The sequence below is a fragment of the Scylla paramamosain genome, chromosome 1, assembly GCF_035594125.1.
Source record: "Scylla paramamosain isolate STU-SP2022 chromosome 1, ASM3559412v1, whole genome shotgun sequence".
NCBI classification, from domain to species: domain Eukaryota; kingdom Metazoa; phylum Arthropoda; class Malacostraca; order Decapoda; family Portunidae; genus Scylla; species Scylla paramamosain.
In genome coordinates this window covers 13,855,001-13,880,862 of record NC_087151.1, presented here as the reverse complement: position 1 = coordinate 13,880,862, position 25,862 = coordinate 13,855,001, and the positions used below count along the sequence as shown (strand labels likewise).

At 43.4% G+C, this 25,862-nt stretch overlaps 1 protein-coding gene across 1 annotated transcript in view; it reads left to right on the top strand.

The window, feature by feature from the left end:
- Positions 1-387: 387 nt before the first annotated feature.
- LOC135101049 (uncharacterized) overlaps positions 388-25,862 on the top strand; it is a 54,554-nt gene continuing 29,079 nt past the window's right edge. Inside the window, exons 1-3 of the mRNA XM_064004626.1 lie at positions 388-507; positions 2,311-2,424; positions 14,205-14,236. The gene's annotated coding sequence lies outside the window, so the exon portion shown is untranslated. The remainder of the gene's footprint in view (positions 508-2,310; positions 2,425-14,204; positions 14,237-25,862) is intronic.

The window sequence follows — 25,862 nt, the reverse complement described above, 5'->3', positions numbered from 1 at the left end:
GGAGGCGCACGCACGCACGACACACACACACACACACACACACACACACACACACACACACACACACACACACACACACACACACACACACACACACAGACATTATCCCTTCTAGATTAGACTTAGCTTTAGGATAAATGTTAAGTATTTCCCCACCCCCTCTGTACATTTTCAGTTTGTTAACTGCCTAAAAAATAAACCGTTTATTATTATTATTATTACAGAGAGAGAGAGAGAGAGAGAGAGAGAGAGAGAGAGAGAGAGAGAGAGAGAGAGAGAGAGAGAGAGAGAGAGAGAAACAAGAAGGGGTTGCCAACTTACGTGAGACAGCGGCTGGCGAGGTGAGAGTGATGGAGTGAAGGTGTGGGTTTGGGGGGGTGAGCGGAGGAGGCGTGGAAGGCTCAGTGTGTCAGTAAGGCACTCAGCTGGCCGGCACTGTAGAGAGAACGTGTGCGGAGCCTTCCTCAGTGCCTCTCCAACTGCCTCTTCCCGCGTGGACTAGTGAAGGTGACACTCGCTCCAACAGTCCCTAAGTTCACCTCCGTCACAAAAGTTTTTTTTTTTCAGTGTCTTTTTTTTTATTCAAGTAACATAGTGCCACTCATGTCTTGCAGTAGTGATCAGTTAGTTGTGGTCCAAGTTTTCTTTTCGTATACCCGGCATGCAAAGCGCCGTCGCCAGAGTGCCACGGTTTTGTATAGTGACTGTTAAGTGCCAACCGTCCCTTACCTCCACGATTCCCTGCCCTTACGGAACGCCGGGTGTCTATACGTTGTTGCATTGCGTTACCAGTACTGCCGCTGCTAGTGGAGAGAGGAAGGAAGGGCCTGAGGGTTACGAGGGAAAGGAACCGCGGACTGCACGGCCACCGCTGCCTGTGTTCTACGGAGACTGTCTAGTGCGGTTCTGCCTCTTCCTCGTCTTCCTACCGCCCTCACTCCCTCTCTCTCTCTCCCTCCCTCCCTCCTTTCTCTGCCTTCCTCCTCTCCCTCCTTCCTTCACTCGCTCCCTCCTACTCTCCTTCCTTTTGTTGTCCCTTCCTTCCTCTCCCCCATCTCTCTCTCTCTCTCTCTCTCTCTCTCTCTCTCTCTCTCTCTCTCTCTCTCTCTCTCTCTCTCTCTCTCTCTCTCTCTCTCTCTCTCTCTCTCTCTCTCTCTCTCTCTCTCTCTCTCTCTTCACTCATCTTCCTCCTTTATTCATCCCTCTCTGTGTGTTACTATCTACACCTTCCTCATCTCCCTCCTTCACCTAAACCCGCACCCTCGCAGTACAACAACAACCATTCCTCCCTAAAATCTTTCGTCAGACCTTTGCTGATGTAACAATGTCAGTCTTCTCGTGAGGGCGAACGTAGTAGGTGTGTTGGTCGGGAGAAACAAGAGAAAGTTTGAAAAAGAAAAAGAAAGGCGTAGCATGAAAGAGGAGGAACGTCTTGTTATCATCCAAAGTCCTTCCCTTGTTGTTCCATCGTGATAGTAGTGTGCGCTGGAGTGGTGTGGGTGTCGGGCTGGCTGGCTAACTGACTGGCTCACTGGTTGAAAGATTGCAGGCATTTACATAAGATATTGTAAAAGGAACGTGAATGATTGCAGGTTTGAAAATACTATAGATGAAGTATGATGGTGGTGATGGCAGCGTGTGTAGCTGTGGTGGGAGGGTTGATGGTAGTGGTTGTGGAAGTGATTGAGCAAATGCTGGTGAGGGACGGACCGGCAGTGTTGAGCGATGTGAAGGAGGATAGATGCGTTGCTGTTCATCGCCAAATAGCATGTCTGGCTAATATTTGCTGTAGGATTATTATGCCGTTTTTCATGTGTGTTTTTGGGTGTCACAAATACTTTTGCTATATAACCCGTGTGTATGTGCGTGTGTGTGTGTGTGTGTGTGTGTGTGTGTGTGTGTGTGTGTGTGTGTGTGTGTGTGTAGCCTGTTTTAATTTTAGTTTTATATAAGTTGATCATGATTATTTTAAGCAGGCGTGGCGGCAAAAAAACATTTACAAGAGAACAGTAATCTTTTCTTTCTTTTTTTTTTTCACTTACTGCACCGACCACTTTTTATGGTGTTGTTTTGCCAGGCAATGGACTTATCTCCGTGACGCTTTCGGTACTACATAAAAAGAAAATGAGATTCTGCGTCACTTTTTTCTTTTTATTTTCTGTTGGGATTCACATTTCGAGCGATTAAATATTCGAGACACCCAGGGAAAGGATTTTTAAGTGTGTGTGTGTGTGTGTGTGTGTGTGTGTGTGTGTGTGTGTGTGAATCTTAAAATCCTATATACAAGCATTGACGGGTCTTCTCCTACAGGTGTCTGCGGTGAACGAACACACACACACGAAGACCAGCAAGCACACACACACACATCACCTCCGGATCCTCAGTCATTCCCTCTCTCTCGTCCACGTGCTTGGAGAATCACAGGTAAGGAGAGACAAGGCTTATAATAATTGCGACTATTCTGGTTATCGTGTTGGTACTTTATAGCTCATCATTACCATTTTTCCATTTTGTTTATGATCATTTCAAACTTTACTAAGCAATAGTGGTTATTTTCAACAACACCAGACGTTTAGTTTCTTAAATAGGCTTTTTTTTTTATTTCGCTATGTTAACTACATTGTTACTGAAAAAAAAAAAATAACCACAGTTATTAAAAGAAGAAATATGAAGTGTAATTAGGCAACTATTAGTCATTGAAAGATTAGACAAACAGGCAAACAGACAAGAAAGAGAGATACATAAGAGGAGAAAAAATAAAGAGAAAAAAAGCTAGAAAAAGTAAACAAGTTTACTCTAACTGCACTGTTACAGAGAAACTAACTGCATTGTAAAAGAAGAGGAGTGTAAGTAGGCTGTTATTACTTGTCGGAATGTTGGACAGACTAAAAGACAACCAGACACTGAACAGAGATATAAGAGAAAAATAAAACAAAAGCTGGTAATAATACACCAGTGTACACTAATTGCACCTTTACAGAAAGACAAACGAAGTGTAGTGAGGTTAGTATAAATTATTGGGAGGTTATTCAGACGGAGAAAAGAGAGACGCAAGAAAACCAAAAAAGAAAAAAAGAAAGGCAGGCAAGAAAGAAGACGTAGTAGACACAAAAGTATAACAAGTGTGGGAACAATCAGCGAGAAGCGCCTCACGACAACACGATAACCACGAGGGACACCGCCTCTTGTGGGAGTTTCAACACTCTATCTGGTAGTGATCCAAAAATCGGCCGCGCGCACCTGAGGATTGGTTTTCAAGTTATTGCGCTACTTTAAGCTTCACTTTCGACAGGGAAATTGCCGTGATGTGTGTCTTTTCTCTAGCACATCAGTTTCAATTACGGGGATTTTGTGTCCTTAGTGAATGCAATTGGAAAGATTTCGTTTTCGGATAAAGCAATTGACTCTCTCTCTCTCTCTCTCTCTCTCTCTCTCTCTCTCTCTCTCTCTCTCTCTCTCTCTCTCCCCCTGGTAATCATCTTAATAATAGCTAACACGTATACGCATCCGTCACTGTTGTTGTCGTAGTTACTGTTTTCGCCGCGGTGGGGTCGTCTCGGTGGCGGCCGCGACACACCCACAACTGGGGTCCCGGGCTAGCAGAGCGTCCCTCACCGCTACCTGTCGTGCCTCATGACTTCCGGGACGTGGCTGTTATGCAGATTTGGAACGACTTAGGCGACGCAACGAGCACATGTAGCAATGCATACCTGTCTACGTACATACCTACCTGTCTTTTTACTTTAGTACATACATGCCTCTCCTGTCCCACACACACACACAAGCACATGCATACATACATTTATTCGAATACGTATGTGGAAAGACTACCAAGAGGAAACTAAGAGATTTATGCAGGCCAAGACGATAATAACAAGGGGTTATCCGTGAGGGGAAGCACACAGGCTGGAAAATGCAGCGTAGTAGACACATACAAATGTACAAAGGCACCAGGTTGTGAATGTGTGGACATACAGGCAGGATGACAGATAGACATACAGACAGTAAGATCGATGGATGGCCTAAGGATACACACACACACACACACACACACACACACACACACACACACACACACACATACACACACACCAACATACATAAAACAGTGAAGCGGACAGACGACTAGTTTCATACACAGTAGCCCAATCTTCTCTTCCCTTCCCCTGGCTGCACCTGTCTCCACCCTAACATTACGGCCACAACAAAATACGACCATCTTCGGGAATTACATGTTTGGCGTGCTTTACGGCCTCCCCTCGGGATGTGTGCTTGCAGCCGGAGCTCGGGGGGAAGCTGGGTCGTGGTTGACATATGGGGTGCTTTTATGTCTCCAGAACGGGGCATTGTGTGGACCCTGAGATGTATGATTTGATATGATTTGTTAGTCATCTTAGTTAAGTTAGTTAAGGAGCGATGGGTAGCTGTTTAGTAGTAGTAGTAGTAGTAGTAGTAGTAGTAGTAGTAGTAGTAGTAGTAGCAGTAGTAGTAGAGGTAGTAGTAGTAGTGCAGCGTAGCGTGGAAAGCTGCAAGGATGTATAAATAAATAATGTTCATCCCAAGCCAGGCGGTGTCATATTCTTTTATGGTGTCCCCTCAACGTTGCGCAGGTCCGTGTGGTATTAAAAAGCGGCTGGCGGTGGTGGTGGTTGCAGTGTTTATGCTGTCACGTACTTGTGTAGATTGCAGGGTTGTGTTGTTTAATGGTGTTGAGGTGTTGCGTGTTGCCATGTGGTGATGGTATTGCTGCTGCGGGGCGGTAAGGAGGGAGAGTGTGATGCTGTGGTGTGATGAGAGGTGGTGAGGGGGAGAGGGGGTGGATGAAAGGTTTGATTTACTTCTTGGTTTTGGAGAACGTATGTTTACCACGTGCCTCTTTCTCTTCTTCTACTTCTTCTTCTTCTTCTCCCTGCTCTCTCTCTCTCTCTCTCTCTCTCTCTCTCTCTCTCTCTCTCTCTCTCTCTCTCTCTCTCTCTCCTCTCTCTCTCTCTCTCTAAGTATGTTTATATGTATATAAGTATGTCTGTAGGTAGGTTTATAGATAGCATGTATGCTTTTCATGTATGTGCGTATGCATTTGTCTATCTTTATTTATTATCCATTCATCCATTCATTCATTAACTATCCAGTAGCAAAAACAATATGTACTGGCTAAAGATGAAACAAACAAGTGGAAAAAAAAAAAGTCATTAGGAAATTCAGGATTCAATTAAAAGTACTATCTTCTCTTATTACATTGCGACTACACCACGTCTTCTTCAGAGAGAGCACGTTCTGAAGGCCTGTTGCCGAGAGGGAGGAGGAGAATATAATAGTTCTCTTTTGGGTTTTATGTAGTTTCTCTGCCACCTTTCCCACTGTCTGTATTGCTTCATTTAAAGGAGCTTAGGGCGAACAGTTTCTCCTGGTAAATGTGAGCACTGGGTGGTTGTGTAGAGAAAGCACCGCTATCTTCATACCATCATATCAAAACTTTTACTGCTTTTCTCTCTCTGTTACTTGTAGCACCAGAGAGTTATACAGGAACCACCACCACCACCACCTTTGTACTATCACATCATGACAACTTTGACTGCCTTTCTCTCTGTTACTTGTATTTTTGTTATGATTTATCACTTATGTTTAGTTAGTAAGTTTAGAGTATTTTATATACATGGATATGTAAATTAATGTTTCATATAAATAGATAGATAGATAGATAGACAGATAGATAGATAGATAAATAGAAAGGTAGACGGAGAGATGAATATATATATATATATATATATATATATATATATATATATATATATATATATATATATATATATATATATATATATATATATATATATATATATATATATATATCCAGATAGATAGATAGATAGATAAATAGATAGATAGATAGATAGATAAATAGATAGATAGATAGATAGATAAGTAGATAGATAAGCAGATAGATAGATAAATATATAAATAAATAGATAGACAGATAGATAGACAGATAGATACATAGGCAGATAGATAAACATAGATAATTATGAATAATTATGGATAATTATGGATATATAAGTATAAATATCTCCGTTAGTTTCTGTGGTTGTCATTTTATTCTTTCTTGTACATTTCAACGGACCAGTCATACACACACACACACACACACACACACACACACACACACACACACACACACACACACACACACACACACACACACACACACACACACACACACACACACACACACACACACACACACACACACACACACACACACACACACACACACACACACACACCAGTCTGAGCACAAAACTTGACTCATGGGGAACAAAAACCGAACCAGAAATCATTGTCCTTGACCTTGCCTTCCTTCCCTCCCTCATTCTTCCTCCCTTCCTCTAATTCCTTTCTTCCTTCCCTGTTTCCTCTCTCTCTCTCCCTCCCTCCCTCCTTCCTTCCGTCCTCTCTTCCCTCTCTCCCTCCCTTCCTCCATCCATCCATCCATCCATCCGGTCTTCCTTCCCTCCCTTTTTTTTTCTTTTCTCCTTTCCTTCCTGCCTTCCGGCTTTCATTCATTAATTTCTTCTTCCAGATTTTAACACTCTCTCTCTCTCTCTCTCTCTCTCTCTCTCTCTCTCTCTCTCTCTCTCTCTCTCTCTCTCTCTCTCTCTCTCTCTCTCTCTCTCTCTCTACCACTTATTAATTTCCTTTTCTCTATCGGTCGGAACTTTCAACTTTCCTCTGTGTCACTGATCTCTGTCCTTTTCTCTTTTTCTGCATTCTTCTCCTTTCAACCTGAGCAGTTTCCCCGGCGCTCCGTGGTTTCCAGTGGGCGGGGAAGGGAAAGTGCGGGTGTGGGAGGGAGGGGCAGGTAAAGAGGAAGAGCGGAAAGGGGAAAAGGAAGCAACTGGAATGAAAGTTATAAAGAATGTAGAGGATGAATGAAAGTGAAGGATGAGGAGAGTAAGAGGTAGTCGTTGGGAAGTAGTGGTAATGGTGGTAATGGTGGTGGTGGTAGTAGTAGTAGTAGTAGTAGTAGTAGTAGTAGTAGTAGTAGTAGTAAAAGTAGTAGTAGTAGTAGTAGTAGTAGTAGTAGTAGTAGTAGTAGTAGTAGTAGTAGTAGTAGTAGTAGTAGTAGCAGAAGTAGCAAAAGGAAAAGAAGAAAGAGAAGGAAGAGGAGGAGGAGGAGGAGGAGGAGGAGGAGGAGGAGTGTCCCTATTCTTTTACGCTACGTGGTGGAAAATAGATATCATGTAGTTTTGTTGATTCTTTCCTTTCCCCCGCTCACCTCCTCTCTCTCTCTCTCCCTCTCTCTCTCTCTCTCTCTATCTCTATCTCTCTCTCTCTCTCTGCCCATCACACCGTCCATTTGTTTGTCTCTCTTTCGCGTCTCTCTGAACAGTAATTGCGCTCTCCATTCTTGTGACGTAACCTTGTGATAGTGACGCAATGCTGACGTCACTCCAAGATGCCGGCAAAATAATTATCTGGGGAAAGTATTGGGAAAGAAGTGAAAGGAAAGAACACAAACGTGGGAAGGAAAGTACGGCGAGAAAACGAGAATAAACGACGGCGAGCAGTGAGAAAAGAGAAAAAAAAAGAGAAATCGGTAAATATAACACCAGAGAGAGAGAGAGAGAGAGAGAGAGAGAGAGAGAGAGAGAGAGAGAGAGAGAGAGAGAGAGAGAGAGAGAGAGAGAGAGAGAGAGTAGATTATCAAAAATTAAACGACAATTCAATGAAGTTTTATATATCCAAGAAAGATGTTATAAAAATCTATCCTTGTTGTCTGAAAGTTGAAGGTCGGTTACTTAGAGGCACGTGAGGATGAGAACAGGAACCACACCATGCGCTGAAGGGCCGGGGCAGATGAGAGAGACAGGCGGAGCAGCCAAAACACCATTCAGGAAGCAGTAATGTAGTGCAGGAGTAGTGGAGCGTCTTGGGAGGAGGAAAAGATGAATTAAGAAAGTGACGGTACAACATGAGCAAGGCGGCGGGCGTGTGATGAGCTGGAATAATGTTGTTAGCACCCGCTCATTTCATTATTAAGGGTGGGAGGAACGTGGCGGCGCAGGTGACGTTAAGATCGAGTGCTACCAATTACTTCATTCCCTTCACGGGGGGAAGTGATATATGTGACGGAGTGAAAGACTTCGAGGTGGCAAATATTTCATCATATCGGCCCCTATATCATTTCTCTACTCTTGCACCATCACACCCCGCCTTCCTCCCGCCTCCCCGCGCCCCGCCCTCCAACTCTTCCTTCCCCTTCAGTGACCAGGAGAACCATCATGCGCAGGGAAGCGTTGCTGGCAGACCACAAACCCCCTAAGTTATTTTTTTTACGCGGGTCAAAATATAATCCCATGTGTGTGTGACGCCAGAAGGTTATAATGATAGCAGTAGGCGGCGCGGGGCTACACCAGATCATATTTCCGTGGCGGTATGGTAAGGTTTTTCGCCTGTGTATCAGTTACCTCAGCCTTCCCTTGCAAGGCATCGGCGGCGCCACGCCTCCTGTGTCTGGGACATATTCTGAAACACTCCAACGCCACACTTCCACTACTTTCAAAAGGCTCTAGTTGAAGTTACACAGGTTTAGAAGGGTGTTTTTATAGTTCTAGTAAGAGAATAACAGAATTCTTACAAACAGGAGAAACAGCCTTGAGAACCCTGGTAATCATTTTTGTGGCCTTTGAAAATAGTATTGGTGAGAGTGCAAAGTGTTCTGAGTACTGGCCTGTGTACCGGCCATCCTGTACGCTGAATGACGTGCACGATGTTTGTTTGCGTGTGTGAACCGGTTGTTTATTGTTCCTTTTGTCTAGAGTCGTTACGTCAGACGGAAGAGATAAATCCAAAACAGCCCTGAAAGGTTGACTGTCCTCCGCTGCGACCTCTTGTGTGTGTGTGTGTGTGTGTGTGTGTGTGTGTGTGTGTGTGTGTGTGTGTGTGTGTGTGTGTGTGTGTGTGCCCGCGCGCGAGCGCGCGGATGTGGCCCTTCGTGTGCATCGTGGGAGGTACAATGGAGAAGGGAGGGCTCGGTGTATACAGAAGATTTATGTTTCATAAGTGTATTGTAAACATTCTCGGTGCAACTGTCTTACACGTGCTTCTAGTAAAACCTGTTGATTTGACATTAAAAATGAGTGTGTGGTTTGTGTTTAGGTTCATAAACGTTAATAATGAGAGTTTAGTTTTCTTTTTCTTTTTTTTTTTTTTTTAGTTGACAGTGCTCCCTAATAAATTTCATTTTATTTCATATTTTTAAGGTGGAGTTGTTGGGGCTTGTTGTCTGACGTTATTCCACTTGAACTAAAGCTTCATGATAAACAATAATTACAGCAGCTTTGAATCAGCCGCTTAGCTACAATAATAATATCAACTTGCAAGACTATATCCGCTATCTTGAATAGGTATGTAAATAAACAGATGAAAAAAAATCTATGCGCTTTACTGTTACGGTGAATAATAATAGAACAACATTTCCCTCACACTCCAGCGCTATTCACAAGTAATATCCAAGCGCTTAGCTACAAATATAAGAATACTCTGAACTTGCAAGGTTATGTGCGTTACTTTAAATACACAGATAAAGAGATAAAAAAAAAACTATCCTTCTAAGAAACATAATTTCCGTAAAGCAATACTTCCCTCACACTCCAGCGCGATTCACCAGTAACACTCAAGCCAGGAGCGCGCTAAAGAGTGTAAATAAGTACAGTGGACTCGCAACCCTCGCAGTCCCATTCCCCTAGCATGTTATTTTCCGGAAACATAAAAATCATCAGCAGCGTATTTTCTGGCTAGTCTCATTCTCCCGTACCATATTTTCCGAGCGACTTCCTACCACGTACACGTCTCAAAGCTGTTATTATCATTCCCTCATTTTGTCCGACTGGATGGAAGGAGAGGCCGCGCGCTGAGTGCTTCGTTTCCCTTTTACCTCCAAATGGCACGTCGGCCTGGCAATTATGGCCAAAATACACCTGAAAGCAAAATAGAAACACCGGGTGAGGAGAGACAGGTTCGTTCTGCACAGGTGTTTTTGATGTGATGGAAGATATGAAAGATTAGTGTTTAGAGATAATGAACCGAAGGATGAAGACAAAAATGAGGAGAAGGAGGAAGAGGAGGCAAGAGATATTAACACTGGCTCACTCGTTCACTCTTACTTGACGTTTCTCCACTCCAAACTTCTATTGTTTGTTCAGTTTAGTTCAGGTAGCCCCTGTGCTAAAGCCTCATTATTCCTGTCTTTACGATTACATTCCACAGTAAAAGCTTCAGCACTTTCCTTGATGTTGCTCGAGTGATAATCAAGATCAGTATAGTATAAACACTCCGACTCTTTTGCGGTCTGGTGCGACGACGAGTATGTGAGTGTGCTTGGCTGAGGCAACAACACTTTGGTGGAAAAACCAGTTATCACTTTTTTTCTCCCCGAGGATCACGACTTCAAAGATATCTGAGAAACAAAGAGGATGAGAAACTAGTCATATTTCTGTCAGTATTACTATGCTAATACAACCTTGTCGGGTGTATATTGGATAGCTAAGTCGGTCCGACAGCAACACAGATAAGGCAGTGAACAGTGGTCTCACTCCGAGGTGCGCGAGGTAGCGTGCTACAGGAAATATTGCGTGGCTGTTCCTGTGGTTGTTCCTCCCAACCTACCACTCCATACGGCCGGCGTGCGAGGGACGGCGGAGTTAGCTCGAGTGGAGGTGATGGAAGGGACAGCCGGGCGTGGTGTGAGAGGCCATTTCTGGTCAGTGCACTGCCCCTCCCTCTCACTGCACCCATGATAACCTTACCAAGCGAATTGTTGAGTCAGTGTTTGCCGAAATGTGTGGTGTTCATATGTATTTCTCTCTCTCTCTCTCTCTCTCTCTCTCTCTCTCTCTCTCTCTCTCTCTCTCTCTCTCTCTCTCTCTCTCTCTCTCATTATCTTTACTCACAATTTTTTTTTTTCACATTTTTTTCACGTCACATTTCCCTCTCCCTTTCTTCCCCATCCCATCATTACGAATCCCGACCTCCTCCTCCTCCTCCTCCTCCTCCCGCTGCTGCTGCCCGTACCTTGCCGTGATTCTGTAACACTGGGGTCATGAGGAACCGTGACGCGAAGACAGAAGGTCGCGCTGCTCCGCCCTCCCTCCTGCTCTCCTGCCACACGCACACACACACACACACACACACACCAAGTTCTATTTGTACACGTGAGAAGAAGAAACAGCGATACAAGATTCCATAATGTGTTAGAACGAAGATTTAGTGTGTGTGTGTGTGTGTGTGTGTGTGTGTGTGTGTGTGTGTGTGTGTGTGTGTGTGTGTGTGTGGCTCACTGTCTCTGTTCCAGCACCCATCAGTCCCTAACCTTCCGCCCTGCACGTACACTTTCATGTCAGCTGCTGGAGATGGAGTGAAGGAAATCAAGTTGCATCAAATGAAGCAACGGAGGGGGGAAAAAATTATTGCCACATGCACTTTTGTACATGAAGAGAGAAAACTGGGAGGAGTAGGAGGAGAAGGCGGTGGTGGTGGTGGTGGTGGAGGAGGAGGAGGAGGAGGAGGTGGAGGTGATTGTGGTGGTGGTGGTGGAGGAGGAGGGGAAGGAAGAGAAGAGGAGATTATAATGATGACAAGCACAATTAATAAAGTAGAAAAAAACTACGCATGCTGTTTTCAGATGAAGGTGGAAAGGCCAAGGCGGGATTAGAGAGAGAGAGAGAGAGAGAGGGGCGGCGACGGCGGTGGCGGTGGCGGCTGTTGTAAAATGACGAGGGCAAATTTCTGCATTACTTTTACTTTTAGTGTACAAAATGAGAGGTTAAGCAGGGGAGGGAGGTGGTGGGGGCTGTGATCAGGGGGAGGAGTTATGAGGCGGTCCTGCTTGCACCCGTCACACGCACGCACTCGCACACACACACACACACACACACACACACACACACACACACACCACACACACACACACACACACACACACACAGCATCAACTCACACACAAACACTGGAATCCTTCATCAGATAAGAAGAGGAAGTAGGGAAGAGAGAAGAGGTCCGCTGTACAATGGATGAGGGCACCAAGAAACACCCCCTCGACACCACAGGAGCAGCAGATACTCGTATTACACTACACATGCCAACACAGGGGTCGGGGTGCGCTGCCTGGCCAAGGAACGTGGTCCTCATCTGCCTCTTGGCCGGACCATGGCATAATAATTATCACAGCGCTTGGGATACGTGGCTTACACTGACCCTTGCTCTCTGACACTGGCAACTTCTTAGTCTGCGTGGGAGAACGGTAGTGTCTGGCCAGCTGCTGCGCGCGTGTGTGTGTGTGTGTGTGTGTGTGTGTGTGTGTGTGTAAAAGTAGTAGTAGTAGCAGCAGTAGTAGTAGTAGTAGTAGTAGTAGTACTAGTAGGAAAAGTGGAAGTAGTAGGAATCGATGTTTTTATTTATTTATTTTTTCTCTCTCCATCTCCCACTGTGATAGTTTTAAACTTTCCTAGCACATCTCTCATCCTTCACCAGTCTCCATAACACCTGCAATATATAGCCTTTCTCTTCTTCCCATAACACCATCGTCCCTCCCTCCCTCCCTCCCTCCCTTCCACCCTCACTTAATATTCATCCTTCTTAGCACCTCTCGGCTTTCCTCTAATACGCCCCTTTAAGACACCTGCCAGCTTACCTTCTACCCCTTGCACTTTTTCTTTCACCGTCGCACTTTACGTTCTTCCCTTCTCCCGACTCTTAAACACAGGTCTTAAGCGGACATAATAGCGAGCGTCTGAGGCAGCTGCACGCAACGCCTCGCATGAGTCTTTGTCTAGACTTCCCCTTGTAGTCAGGTGATACTCGGAGGATGCTTAGGTGAGGGGATTTGAGAGGTTAAGGGTCAGTGGGCATTTTTGTGGCTTTCTTTGTTCGGAGTTTAATTTGGTAGACGAGGCTAGACGAGGCTTGTCAGCCAGGAGATTGGTTAGAATGTTGTGGAGAGTTGATACGAGATGAAATTTAGGAGCATATTTTGAAATACTTCGCCGTACCTCCACTAGTTGAAGTTACATGGGTTTTTAAGAGTGTTCCTTAAAGTTCTAGTAACGGATTAACAATATTTCTACTTTATTAACAGGAGAAACAGTTTAAAAAACAGGCTAATTATCTCTGTGGCCTTAGAAAATAGTCGTGATGAGAGAGCAAAGCGTTTCGGAATACGGGCCTTCGTTGGTCTGGAATATGAAACGATGCTCAGATCGAAGGAATAATATCAGGAATCTATGGGGGGAGGAAACTTTGATGGGGAAGGTTTGAAAATTGGTAATATTGCGAAAATAGTAATAACGACAATAATAAGATAATAATAACAATACTAATTAAGCTGAGGAGATTGAAACTTAGAAAGTTTAGCTTCTGGATAATTGTAAGGATCAGAACAGCGCAAGGGGAGTGGGAGTGGGGAAAGGTTTCAAGGGAAGGCTCGTAGGAGGGAAAATTGATATGTATGTAGAAATTTATACGAAAAGGTAGAATTCTAGTGGGCAAGATCAGAAAGAAAACAACGATCAGAACGTGTTGAAAGTCTCTTTAGGGAAAAAAAAAGTTTGACGGCGAGGTATTTCGGAGGGAGAATTGACATCATGTTTCTGGAAATTGATATGTGATAAAATTCAGACGGCTTATGATGAGGAAAATAAGATGAGAGAATCAGAGTAATGTGTGATGAATCTCTCTTAGATGAAAAACACCAGAGGGTTGAGGGAGGAAGGGAAGAGACCTTATACTGTAAGCTGTGTTAGGATCTTGGGAATCATGTAAATCAAGATGTGTATTTTTTAGAAATTTTCTTTAAAACTGAACAGTAATACACATGATACATACATTTTTAGTCCATACAATCCTTTTTATTTAAACAAATTTACAGCATATTTAAACCTACTCCTATGGCTATTCAAAAGCTTCATGCTATCCTTTTTATTAAAGCAAAAATCACTAAATAAATTTCTTGTTCTCTCTTTCCCTGTGTCCATCCGAACAATTTATAACGGTACTCTAGATATCAAAGTTTAATTACAGTAGAACAATATTAATTCAGCCGATGCTACGAGTCTCCTTCCCTCCCATGTGTTCTCTCTCCCTGCACTCCTTCCCGCATCCAATGTTCTCTCTGTAGTACCTAAACTCAGTGCTTCTCTCTCCTCTCGCAGGCTCCCGGCGTCCACCGCAGCCCGTGACTGAGGTAAGGCAGCCTCTCGCCCTGTGTTGATAGGGATGGGTATTGTGGTTCATGGGTCTCCTCCTGTTTTTTTTATCTTTTGTTTTTTTTTTTATTTTTCTTCCATTTATTGCTTGTTTATCCTTCCATTTTTTTCGTTTGTTTGTTTTTTTGCCTCTTTCTTTGTTTCTTTTTTTATTTGTGTTTTATTCTTTGTTTATTTTTGCTTTCTTTGTCTTTTCTTTCTTTCTTTCGTCTTTATTTTTTTCAAGTTTTATTGATTTCTGTTAACTGGTTAGTATTATGGATATTATTATAGATATTATTCTAGATATTATCATAGATTTCAGTGCTTCATATAAACTCCGCTAACACGACCACATTTTTTTCGCTTCGACACACTTTGAGGCGCGAATAGCAATTTTCTTCCACTATTACTTGTTGCACCCTGCACAACTTAACGGAGCAGATAAAGAAGAGTAGGACTGTTATGGATACTGCTCTTTGTCGCTAGTTTTTCCCTTTGCCGCTAGTTTTTATATATGATCTAAATCCAAACCAAGAAACTGATGACTTGATTGGAGTTAAGAGTACATCATAGTAATTTTGTGTATGTCCTTTGCCTGAGTAAGCGTTATCACGTCATAGTTACATAAGAACGTAATAACGAGGGAAGCTGCAAGAAGCCAGTAGGCCTACACGTGGCAGTCCCCGCAGTAAACATGCTACATGCTTATTTCCACCTATCATCCTTGTCTCCATAAACACCAAATTTTGGATAATCCCTCCTGACTCTATTCTTTAGGAACTGGTACCTTAGTGGGCATTTTCTTTCTTTTTTCTTTTTTTTTTTTTTTTTTTTTTTTTTTTTTGTAGACCTTGGCCAGAGACTCTCCTACATGAACATAACATAAGAATATAAGAAATAAGGGAAGCTGCAAGAAGCCACCAGGCTTACACGTGGCAGTCCCTGCATGAAATATACCTACCTATTTCCACTCATCATCCCCATCCATAAACCCGTCTAATCTTCTATTAAAGCTCTCTAATGTCTTAGCATTAACAACATGATTACTGAGCCTGTTCCACTCATCTACCACTCTATTTGAGAACCAATTTCTTCCTATCTCCTTCTTGAACCTAAATTTTTCAAGCTTTTCCCGTTATTGCTTGTTCTATCCTGGTTGTTGATCCTAAGAAATTTGCTTAGATCCCCCTTGTTATAACCCTTATACCACTTACAGACTTCTATCAGGTTCCCTCTTAACCTACGTCTCTCTAAAAAATGTAAATTTATGAAAAGTCTAATCCTCTTTTAAATTCCATAGTAACTCGGCATGAACAATATGATAACTAAATCTATTCCAGCCATCTATCACTTTATCTGACAACCAGTTTCCTTTTGTCTCCTTTTTTTTTTTCTTTTAAATCTGACTTTATTTAGATTGAATCCGTTACTTTTTATTTTAACCATATTGCTAACCCGAAGGATCTCGTCTACTTCACCCTTGCTATGACCTTTTTGCCACTTAGTCTCTTTATCAGATCCATTCTTTATGTACGCCGTTTTAAAACATTTGTAATTCCGAAAGCTTTAATTTCCTCTTGTAAGGAATATTAAGCACCCCCTTGTACCTTTTTCGTGACTCCTCTGTGCTCTGTTGTTGTTGTTGTTCTTGTTGTTGTTGCTGCTGCTGCTGTTGTTGTTGTTGTTGTTGTTGTTGTTGTTGTTGTTGTTGTTATTGCTGTTCATCATAATCATCATTTTCTTCTTCTTCTTCTTCTTCTTCTTCTTTTTGTCGTTGTTATTGTTGTTAATGTTTGTGTTGTGGGCGTGGCGGTGAGGGATCCATGTCCCGGTGACTGCAATGAGGGGATGGGCTGCTACGAGGCGGTGTGGCTGCCGTGTTTTACTGAGTCATTCACCTGTGGCTACAAACGTAATGACCATTTATTAACTATTTTTGCCCGCCACCTGGATCTGTGTACTCATCCCCGACCAGTCACGCTTTGTGGTCACACTTCCCGGTACCTATCGCTCGGTGCAGTAATACAGTCTTGCTCCTCTGCCTTGTCCTGCCTCCTCCGTGATGGCAAAGGGCGCAGGTGTGGTTAGTGGTACAATAATCACCTCACTCACTTCCGCTTTATTTTGCTTGCGTTGTACTTTGGTGTTAAGCTTAAGAGACAGTTCCACAGTCTTTTCTAAGCTCCCGAAAGCAAAACTCTCCCCCTGTTAGTAAGCGCCTGAACAAATAAAAAGTGCTGGTTCCACAGTCTGTAGTGTTGCCATGAGACAAAAAGTAAAGAAACAAAATTAAACAAAAATATAAGACAACACCATTCTGTAGCGAACATAAAAATATACATTATGCAAAGTTTTATTTACAGCTCCTAAAGTGTTTTAATATAAGACGTTATCGTCCCTCGAAGGTAATTTCTTGCTAAAGATTTTTTTTTTTTTTGTGGTCGCTACAGAATGGTGTTGTCATATCTTTTTATTAGTTTTGCGTCTTTACTTTTTTGGCCCCTTAAATCCTCTAATATGTAAACAACTTTGATACAAAACCTGATAGCTGATAGTTTCTTGGTAGATTCGAGGACTTAAGATTGAAGGAAGAATGATTAGTGAAAAATGGGTGTGTTATGTTAATCGAGTAAACCTCAGAACAGGCAAAATTTGATCATAGACAGGATTGTAAATGAATGGAACAGACTTTGCAAGAATGTGATAAGAGCACAGACGTTATTTGGTTTCAAGGGAAGATTGGACGGATTTACTGATGGTGATGCCGATAAGTAGTTAGTAAGTTTTAACTACTCAGGAATTGCCTTGTGTAACTCATCTTTATGCAGTCTCCTTGTTTTCTCGAGTCATTATGTTATTAAAATCTCCTGAGGAACTTTCAACAAAACCCGGCAATTAGTAGATTCTTAGATTAGATAATTTGAGATTGAAGGAAGACACAGTGGGAATTAGTGGAATGATAAAAAGATAACAAGTTTAAGTGCTCAGGAGCTGCCTCATGTAAGTAACCGGCTTTTTTTAGTTATTATGTTCTCAAAATCTACTGATAATCTTCCTACAAAACCAAGCAATTAAAAGATTCGATAATTTGAGATTGAAGGGAGAACACTAACCACGATGGGAACTAGTGCGGCGTGTTTCCCGATTATTGTCCATAACTGTACCACGTCTGTCGCAATTATATAATATAGAGCAACGGAAGCCCACAGATCTGGGCCCGTATTCTGAAACGTTTCGTTCTCTCACAATGAATATTTTCAAAGGCTACAGACAATTAGGCGAGTTCTCAAGAGTATTTCTCCTTTTAATAATGTAGAATTCTCATTAACCTATCACTAGAAACATGAAAAACAACCTTAAAAATCTGTCACTTCAATTAGAAACTCACGAATGTAGGTGTGCGACGCAGAAGTGCTTCAGAATATGGTCCTCGAATCCTAGTAGAAGTCACCGAATGTGTAGCAAGGCGGAGGCAGCACCATCATTTTGACCCGTTCATGCTTCTCACCTCTCAGTTCATTATAGGTGAATCTTTATGCTCATCGTCCGTGACTGCTTCTGCTCACCCTCCGGAAACCATTGTCCCCCCCACTCTCCTCCTCAAGGCTCCCTTCTTCATGGTGTCACCCATACCGGCCTCCCCCTCCCGTCCCCTGCCTCTTAAGCCCCAGATGGAGCAAGGCAGCACCGTGAAGCAATAAGTCTTCCGATGTGAGGCAAAAGTGGCTTCCTTACACGGCGAAGCGATCACCAGTGGGGCTCTGTAATACCACTCATCTGTCTCCATGATTCTCTCTCTCTCTCTCTCTCTCTCTCTCTCTCTCTCTCTCTCTCTCTCTCTCTCTCTCTCTCTCTCTCTCTCTCTCTCTCTTCAGCGTAGAGTAACAAAAATGATACCGAGCCTAAGAAACAAATCCTACGAAGAGCGTCATAAAGAATTAAATCTCTTTCCATTAAAACAAGGAAAACTAGGAGGCGACTTAATATAGGTGTTTAAAATCACAGAAGGCATTGATAACATGGACTGCAGTAAGTATTTCACGATAGATTTTTCAAATTACACGCGAGGAAACGGTTGCAAAATTGTTGGGAAATCCTTCAACTCTCATGAATAAAAAAAAATTTATTTTCCATAGTGTAGTTTATCTATGGAATGGGTTTCCTCGGGACGTGATAAACTGCAACACCGTAGAGACTTTTAAATATCGTCTTGACAAATATTTTGCTTCCAATCCGCGGCTATAAGCGTTTGTTTGTTAGTGATTAACTTCCTTACCTTCAGAAAATGGGGGCACTTCATTTCATCTATTTTCTTTCTTTCGTATAAAATATCCTTTGGGTTTTTCCTTCTCTAACCCCGTAAGGTATTTATTTCCGACCTGTTTTCCTGTACGGCTTATGCCGGAGGGAGTGGAGGGTGGGGAGAGACCCTTCTGCATTGCAGTCCTTTTCTTCTACTATCACCTTATTAATCCTAGGTCAGATCACCTCGTGAGGACCGCAAGGTCAGTTGTGGCCTGTTTTCTATGTAACTAAGTCTCTCTCTCTCTCTCTCTCTCTCTCTCTCTCTCTCTCTCTCTCTCTCTCTCTCTCTCTCTCTCTCTCTCTCTCTCTCTCTCTCTCTCTCTCTCTCTCTCTCTTCATTACTATCATTAAAAATTACCTCTTATTTAATACAAGTTTTATCAAGTAATTTTTGGGGGAATTCTCACGTTATACTAGTAAAATTTTCTGCTAGCACCGCAATCACGCTCTTCTTGGTTCGTTGTCAGCGTTGATGTTTTTTTTATCTCGAATATTTAGTTCAAGTTTATATTTTTCTCATGGCTCGTTGTGTTTTCTGCCAATATCATCTCATTCACACGTGATTTGATTTGAGGATGTGGAGAGAGAGAGAGAGAGAGAGAGAGAGAGAGAGAGAGAGAGAGAGAGAGAGAGAGAGAGAGAGAGAGAGAGAGAGAGAGAGACGATTTTTCTTAATATATATATCACCTTTTTTCCGCTCTTTTCGTGTCTTTGTGGGGGGAGACAAAACGATTTTTATGTCTGTCTGTCTGTCTGTCTGTCCATCTGTATGCATGTATGTATGTATGTATGTATGTATGTATATATGTACGTGTGGGGAGGTGGATATTTATATTTGTCTGCCTCTCTGTATGTCTGTGCCTCTGTCTGTCTGTCTGTCTGTCTGTCTATGTCTGTCTATAGATAAATTTTCCTAATACTCTTTTCTTTTCTCTCTTTTCGTTTCTAGAATAAGGGATTTACATGTCTGTCCGTCCACCAGTCTGTATGTATGCGTGTCAAATGAAAGGTTTGTCTGGTAATGCTACTAGATCTCCTGCCGCTCCTCACAGCCTCCATTTACGATAGTTCAGTAAGGATAAATTACCCGCACTTCAGTTGCTCACTATGCCACTTCGACAGCCCCATTTCCTCGCAATATTTTCACCATAATATCATGTAGTTGTGTCTTCAGTTTCTCACGGGACAAGAGAGGATTTGCTAGCGCCGGGGGAAGGACGAGGTAGGATGGATGGAAGGGAGGTACCAGTGTTGGAGGTCTTGGGGGTCTTGGTGTACAGAAGGACGTACGTGGTTACTCATACAAGTGACTTAGCAAAGGTGTGACAACATGTTTTATTGGGAGTATGCTTTCCATTTAGTGTTGGAGCTTTTGTGGGAGCTGGGAAAGTAGCTAAGAAAGAATAGAGATAAATTGGACAAACTTTATACACTATTTTGTGTATCTACTTTGCACTTTTGTAATTTTGTTATAAGGTTAACAAGGAAATTAACAAACTGAGTAACTAACTAACCAAATAACTAGTAAACTAACAGACTATTAACTAACAAACTAACTGAACAAGTAAGTGACTTTAACTAATCAACTAACTGACCAACCAATCAACCAACCAACTAATTAACTAACTAACGAACTAATCCACTAAGTAACTGACCATTCAACTTACTAACTGATCAACTAAACTGACTAACTAACTAGCTAAATAAATAGATGAATAAACAACGTCATCGTAATGAGGGAGGGCAGCATCAGACATGCGTGCCGAGGCGCCGTGACGTGGCGCCGCTACACCCCGTGACTCCAGCAGGACGGGGCAACTCGCTCGCTAGGACCACATTTTTCCCTTCATTTTCCTCCTCGTCGGTTGGGGTCGATGCGCCTCAAGTACCGTGCTCGCCAGGGCGGGACTGATGGCTCCTTTTGTTTTCCGGACAACACGCGGCGCCAACTGTCGGGGGTCGCCACGGAGAACCAGCCAGGTGTGTGTGTGTGTGTGTGTGTGTGTGTGTGTGTGTGGGAACCTATTAGGATGCAGATGCCCCACAGTTTAGTGCCGCGGCGTCTAGGCAGTCCAGACCGGCGTGGGACGAGAGCAGAATTAACATCAATCTCCGGTGAGCAAGATGGGTCGGTGTGGTGTGGACGCTTATTGAATTGATGGCTTGATTGTGGCTTGATGGTTACTCGAGTCGGGCAAGGAGGCGCGGACATCCATCACCATCCCGCGGACTAACGAGACGAGGGCGGCGCCGAGGTGTTAGTGTGAGGGTGATTGTGCTGCGTCTTAAGTGATGGTGGTCTGTAGGGTGATGGCTGCAGGAGGAAAGGGGAAAAGATCTCTCTCTCTCTCTCTCTCTCTCTCTCTCTCTCTCTCTCTCTCTCTCTCTCTCTCTCTCTCTCTCTCTCTCTCTCTCTCGTGTGGGATCGGCCAGTCACAATAGTAATCCATTTAAGACAATTATTGTGTAATTTACTAACGTCCCTCCTTCCTTGACTGAGTCCCGCCCGCCACATCTTACTTCCCCTGTTACTTCTTTTCTTAGTCTATTTATGCACTTCCTCCTCTTCCCTCTTCGTCTCTTCTTCCTCCTTTTCCTCCTCTCTCAACACGCCAATAATCGTGACGCAGTTAAAGTCAAGAAAAGAACACGAGGAAGAATGAAGTGCTGAAAACTCTTATTAAAACACATAAGAAATAAATAAGGCATTTGTCACACACTGCACATATATATTCATTACTCACGTACTTGTGCTCCCCGCGGTGGTGGCGTGAGGTGGCGCGCCCGGCCAGACTAACACTATACCCGTTGTCGCTCCCACGCGCTGCCTTGCCGACCAATTTGTCCCTCTATTAGTCATGCTGGAAATCGTGAGAACAGCATGTCGCGGGGGGGTGCAGGCTGGCTAGGGTGGTAGGGGGCGAGTGGTAGGGAGACAGGGACAGAGGAAGGGGAGGATGAACATATTAGAAACGTCTCTTTCATTATTCCAGCGGCGCTGTTTCCCGCGGCACCTTCCACCGGACAGTTTGTTGTCGCGTCGCTGGCGGTTGAGTTATGGCCACGTTTGCTGCATACTACTGTAGGTCTCGCTGAAAATTTCATGACTCGTTCGTCCTCTTTCCCGCCACTCTCACCCTCTCCCACTTGCCCTCCCTAACTCCCTTCCCCATCTCTCCTCCCGCCTCGTTTCACTCTCCCTCCCTCATTCGCGGCGCTTTCCTCCTCAACCCCTGTATATTTTATTACTTGATGATAGCATTTTAGGACTATTGTGGTCTACTTCAGTAAAATGGATTAGTTTTTTTCATCTATCCGTGATGGGTCAGGAGGCGTCATTTGGCATGGGAAAGGCCTTGCTTATTTTCGTGGTGAAAAAATTGATGCAGAATGTGGCTGCGACGGAAGCGAGGCGGGTGCACGCCGTGGGTGGGAAGGTCGTCAAAGCCTTGGTCCATCCCGCCGATGGTCTAACACATGTTCGCGTTAAAATTAATGCTCTAAAGTGCTTCCCACGCCCATTATTTCCCCTTCGCGGCGCGTCTCGCCCAACAGATAGACTGTCAGGCCACCGTCAACACGCGCACCGGGCCGGCCTGCGCACTACGTCACCATCACTCACTGCGGTCACTATCCGCCAGGCACTTAATTATTGCCTGTTGTCAAGACCGTATATTGCCTTAAGAACCATATATTGCAGTAATGGCAGCCTGCTCGCTTATAAGCCCTCATCACGCCAAACGGTTCCTGGTTCATTATGGTGTTTGTGACGCTATACATTGAATTAGTGTCAATTATCATAATAAAATATGTCTAGGTCTTTGTTTTCTTGTTTATTCAATACGCTTTTTTTTCATTTTATATAAGAGGGGCACTGGCCAAGGGCAATAAAATTTATATGAAAAAGCCCCACTGAGATGGCAATCCCCAAAAATGAAGAACCAAAAGGATTAACCAAAACTGGAGACTTAAGCACTTCCATTCCGCACGTTACTCCTGCCGCCGCGCTGAGGAGCCGCCAGAGTACGTAGTGAGAGTGACACCCGGGGCTCAGCAAGGCCGCGACGCCTCCTGAGGGTGCTGGGAAGGCAGCTGCGCGGGAGGCCAGGCGTCCCCCCGCGGCCCTGATGGTAATGACTCAATATCTACCGGCTAAGCGGCGAACCCAACCACTCCAGGGGCGCCATCTTGCGAAATGCGAATAAACCTTGCCCTCTTCTCTCCCTTCTGACCACCGCTGCTATCATCAATCCCGCCACAACCACCACCACTGCCTCGGCTATCACCACCACCACCACCACCACCACCCCTCCCTTCGTCGTTGTCATCATCAATTTCATCACCATTATCATAATTATGATGATTATCATTATGATAATTCCATTATCATAATTCCACCACCACCATCATCATTATTATTATCTTCATATTTTCTCAACTGCAATCATCCAGTACCTTATACTACTATCATTACCATAACCACCACCACCATCATTGATTCCATCACCATCATCATTATCTTCATATTTTATTTACTGCCATCATCCTGCACTTATACGATCACCACCATCACCACCACCACTTCCACCATCAAAACCAGACAAAATAATAATAATCATAACTACTACTTACACCACATCACACCACATCCCGGTCATCAACACTGCAATACCACCACCACCAGCACTACCGTCGCCGCCGCCGTCACCGTGTCCGCCACTTCCCATTACCTGGTGACATCATATCGGCGGTACGAATGTTTTCCCTCGAGGGCGTTGTGTCTAGCGTGGGAAGTGTTTTGCTGTCCGGCCTGGCCACGGATGAGGAGCGGGAGACGGTCATTGTTGCTGCGGGAAAGAAAGAGAGAGAGAGAGAGAGAGAGAGAGAGAGAGAGAGAGAGAGAGAGAGAGAGAGAGAGAGAGAGAGAGAAAGGGGGGGGTTATACAAGCCACAATTTGCATTTTTTGTACTTTTTTTCTTTCTGTGTGTCTTGATGGGATCGTGTGTGTCAGGTGCTGGTGATATGAGTCTTCCTTGTCGTTGTGTTTGCCAGTGTGTGATTCTCCTTGACGCCCATGATGTGGTGTGTGTTCATACTGTAGCTTAGACCTGCACGCACAGAGAGCTGCAGATGTGGGGTGAGTAAAAGACAGCAACGGTAATATTACTCTCTGCCTGACGAGGAATTACTGTCATAGCAACAACAAAACAATAGGAATAGTAAGAGAGGTATTACCAGTAGTAGTAGCAGCAGCAGCAGCAGCAGCAGCAGCAGCAGCAGCAGCAGCAGCAGCAGTAGTAGTAGTAGTAGTAGTAGTAGTAGTAGTAGTAGTAGTAGTAGTAGTAGTTTTTGTTGTTGTTGTTGTTATTGTTGTTGTTGTTGTTGCTTTTTTAATGTTGTTGTAGAAGTATAATAGTAGTAGTAGTAGTAGTAGTAGTAGTAGTAGTAGTAGTAGTAGTAGTAGTAGTAGTAGCAGCAGCAGCAGCAGCAGCAGCAGCAGCAGCAGCAGCAGCAGCAGCAGCAACACCAGCAGTAGCAGTGGTAGTAGCAGGTCAATAAAAATCTAGGTTTCAAAAGGAAAAAAATATAGCCTTCAATCTGCCCGCACGCCTTTATTTCAGTCACTCTGTTTTTGGCACTCAGAAAAACGGATGAAGGTAAAGTGAATTTCAAAGGCAGGATGGAGAGATAATTCCCATGCCGTGGTGAGACTGGCTGATGGATGAGGCTCGCATAGCGGCGGCTAGGCGGGGTCATGGCGGAGGGGAAGGGGAAAGGAAGAAAACATGATATTTATTTGGTGGCCTGGCTTACATTGCTGTGCACGGTATTCAAGGGAAACTATATGCTATTCATATCTTCCCTTCCTTCCTTTCCCTCTACTGTCCAAACTCCTTTCTCTTCGCCACCTCCCGCTCTCTAATTCGCTGAACCCCACTCCTCTCCTCTCTCCCTGCCGACCACTCCCTCCCCTCCCCATTACTCCCTCGTCCCCTACGTTCCCTCCGTCTTGCAGTTCGGCGCACCCGGTCCCCGGAGGAGGATGGGGCAGCACGACAACCTGTGATTGACATAATTCATGAGGGGTTTGTGGGTCACGGCGGCTCCTCAGTCCTCCAGGCGGGTGACCTTTGTGACTGGTGACTGACGGGACGCCGGGCCAGTATGATAAGGGGAGGCATAATTGATAACTATAATTATTTGTGGTCTGCACAAATACGGAACCCCAACAGTATAAACCATCACACTGTGATTTCCGATAACTGAAAAAAAGAAAAAAAATGAACCTAAAATACAGGAATTATTCTTGGTGTGAAATTACTGCCGAGCCTCCTCCTAACAGCTGAGTTGCTGCTGCTGTTCCTGCTGCTGCGTACTGTATTAAATATATATATATATATATATATATATATATATATATATATATATATATATATATATATATATATATATATATATATATATATATATATACTTATTGGAGAATTGAAATACAACCCACTCCTGCTTTTTTTCATTTATGAAAGCATAGTTACTCTTCGGAGGACTGAAATACAACCCACTCTTTTTTTTCTTTTTTTCATTTATGAAAGCTTGTGTATAAATCACACCCATGATGTTCAGCGTCCATGGGCACGGACACACTCCGAGCTTGCTGCTCTGCTGTGGAATGTCCGTCATAGACAACATGTTCTGTCTAATTCTTTCGTTCTCATGAAGATTCACAAGAAAAAAATAAATATCTGTATATTATTAAATGTTTAAAAATCGTGCCCTTACTTTTTCTTCTATACTGGAATTAATGCAGACGTAATCCTGGTGTGGCGTCATAAGTCGAGGTTGTACAGCCTGTGGACCAGGACTAGCAGTATGTGCTTCTCAGTATTGTTTACAGCGCCGCTCTTTGGGATCATCTCAGCCTGTTTAACACTTATTTGCTTCTATGTTTTCGGTCCATCGATCAGAACCGAGTCGATATACACGTAATATATATATATATATATATATATATATATATATATATATATATATATATATATATATATATATATATATATATATATATATATATATATATATATATATATATATATATATATATCGAATAACTGTCTCAGGTTATATCCATATTTACTAAACATTTTCATCCCAGACAGAAGTATCATATTCTTTTGTTGTTTGCTTTAGCTTCTGAATAATATTGGTTTAATCACTTCCCTTAATTATCTCGCCGTGACTGTTAGTGATATAGTTTTGTGCATTAGCATTATATATTATTATCCCTTTAGTTATGGTCTTGTTATTTAGGCTTACTT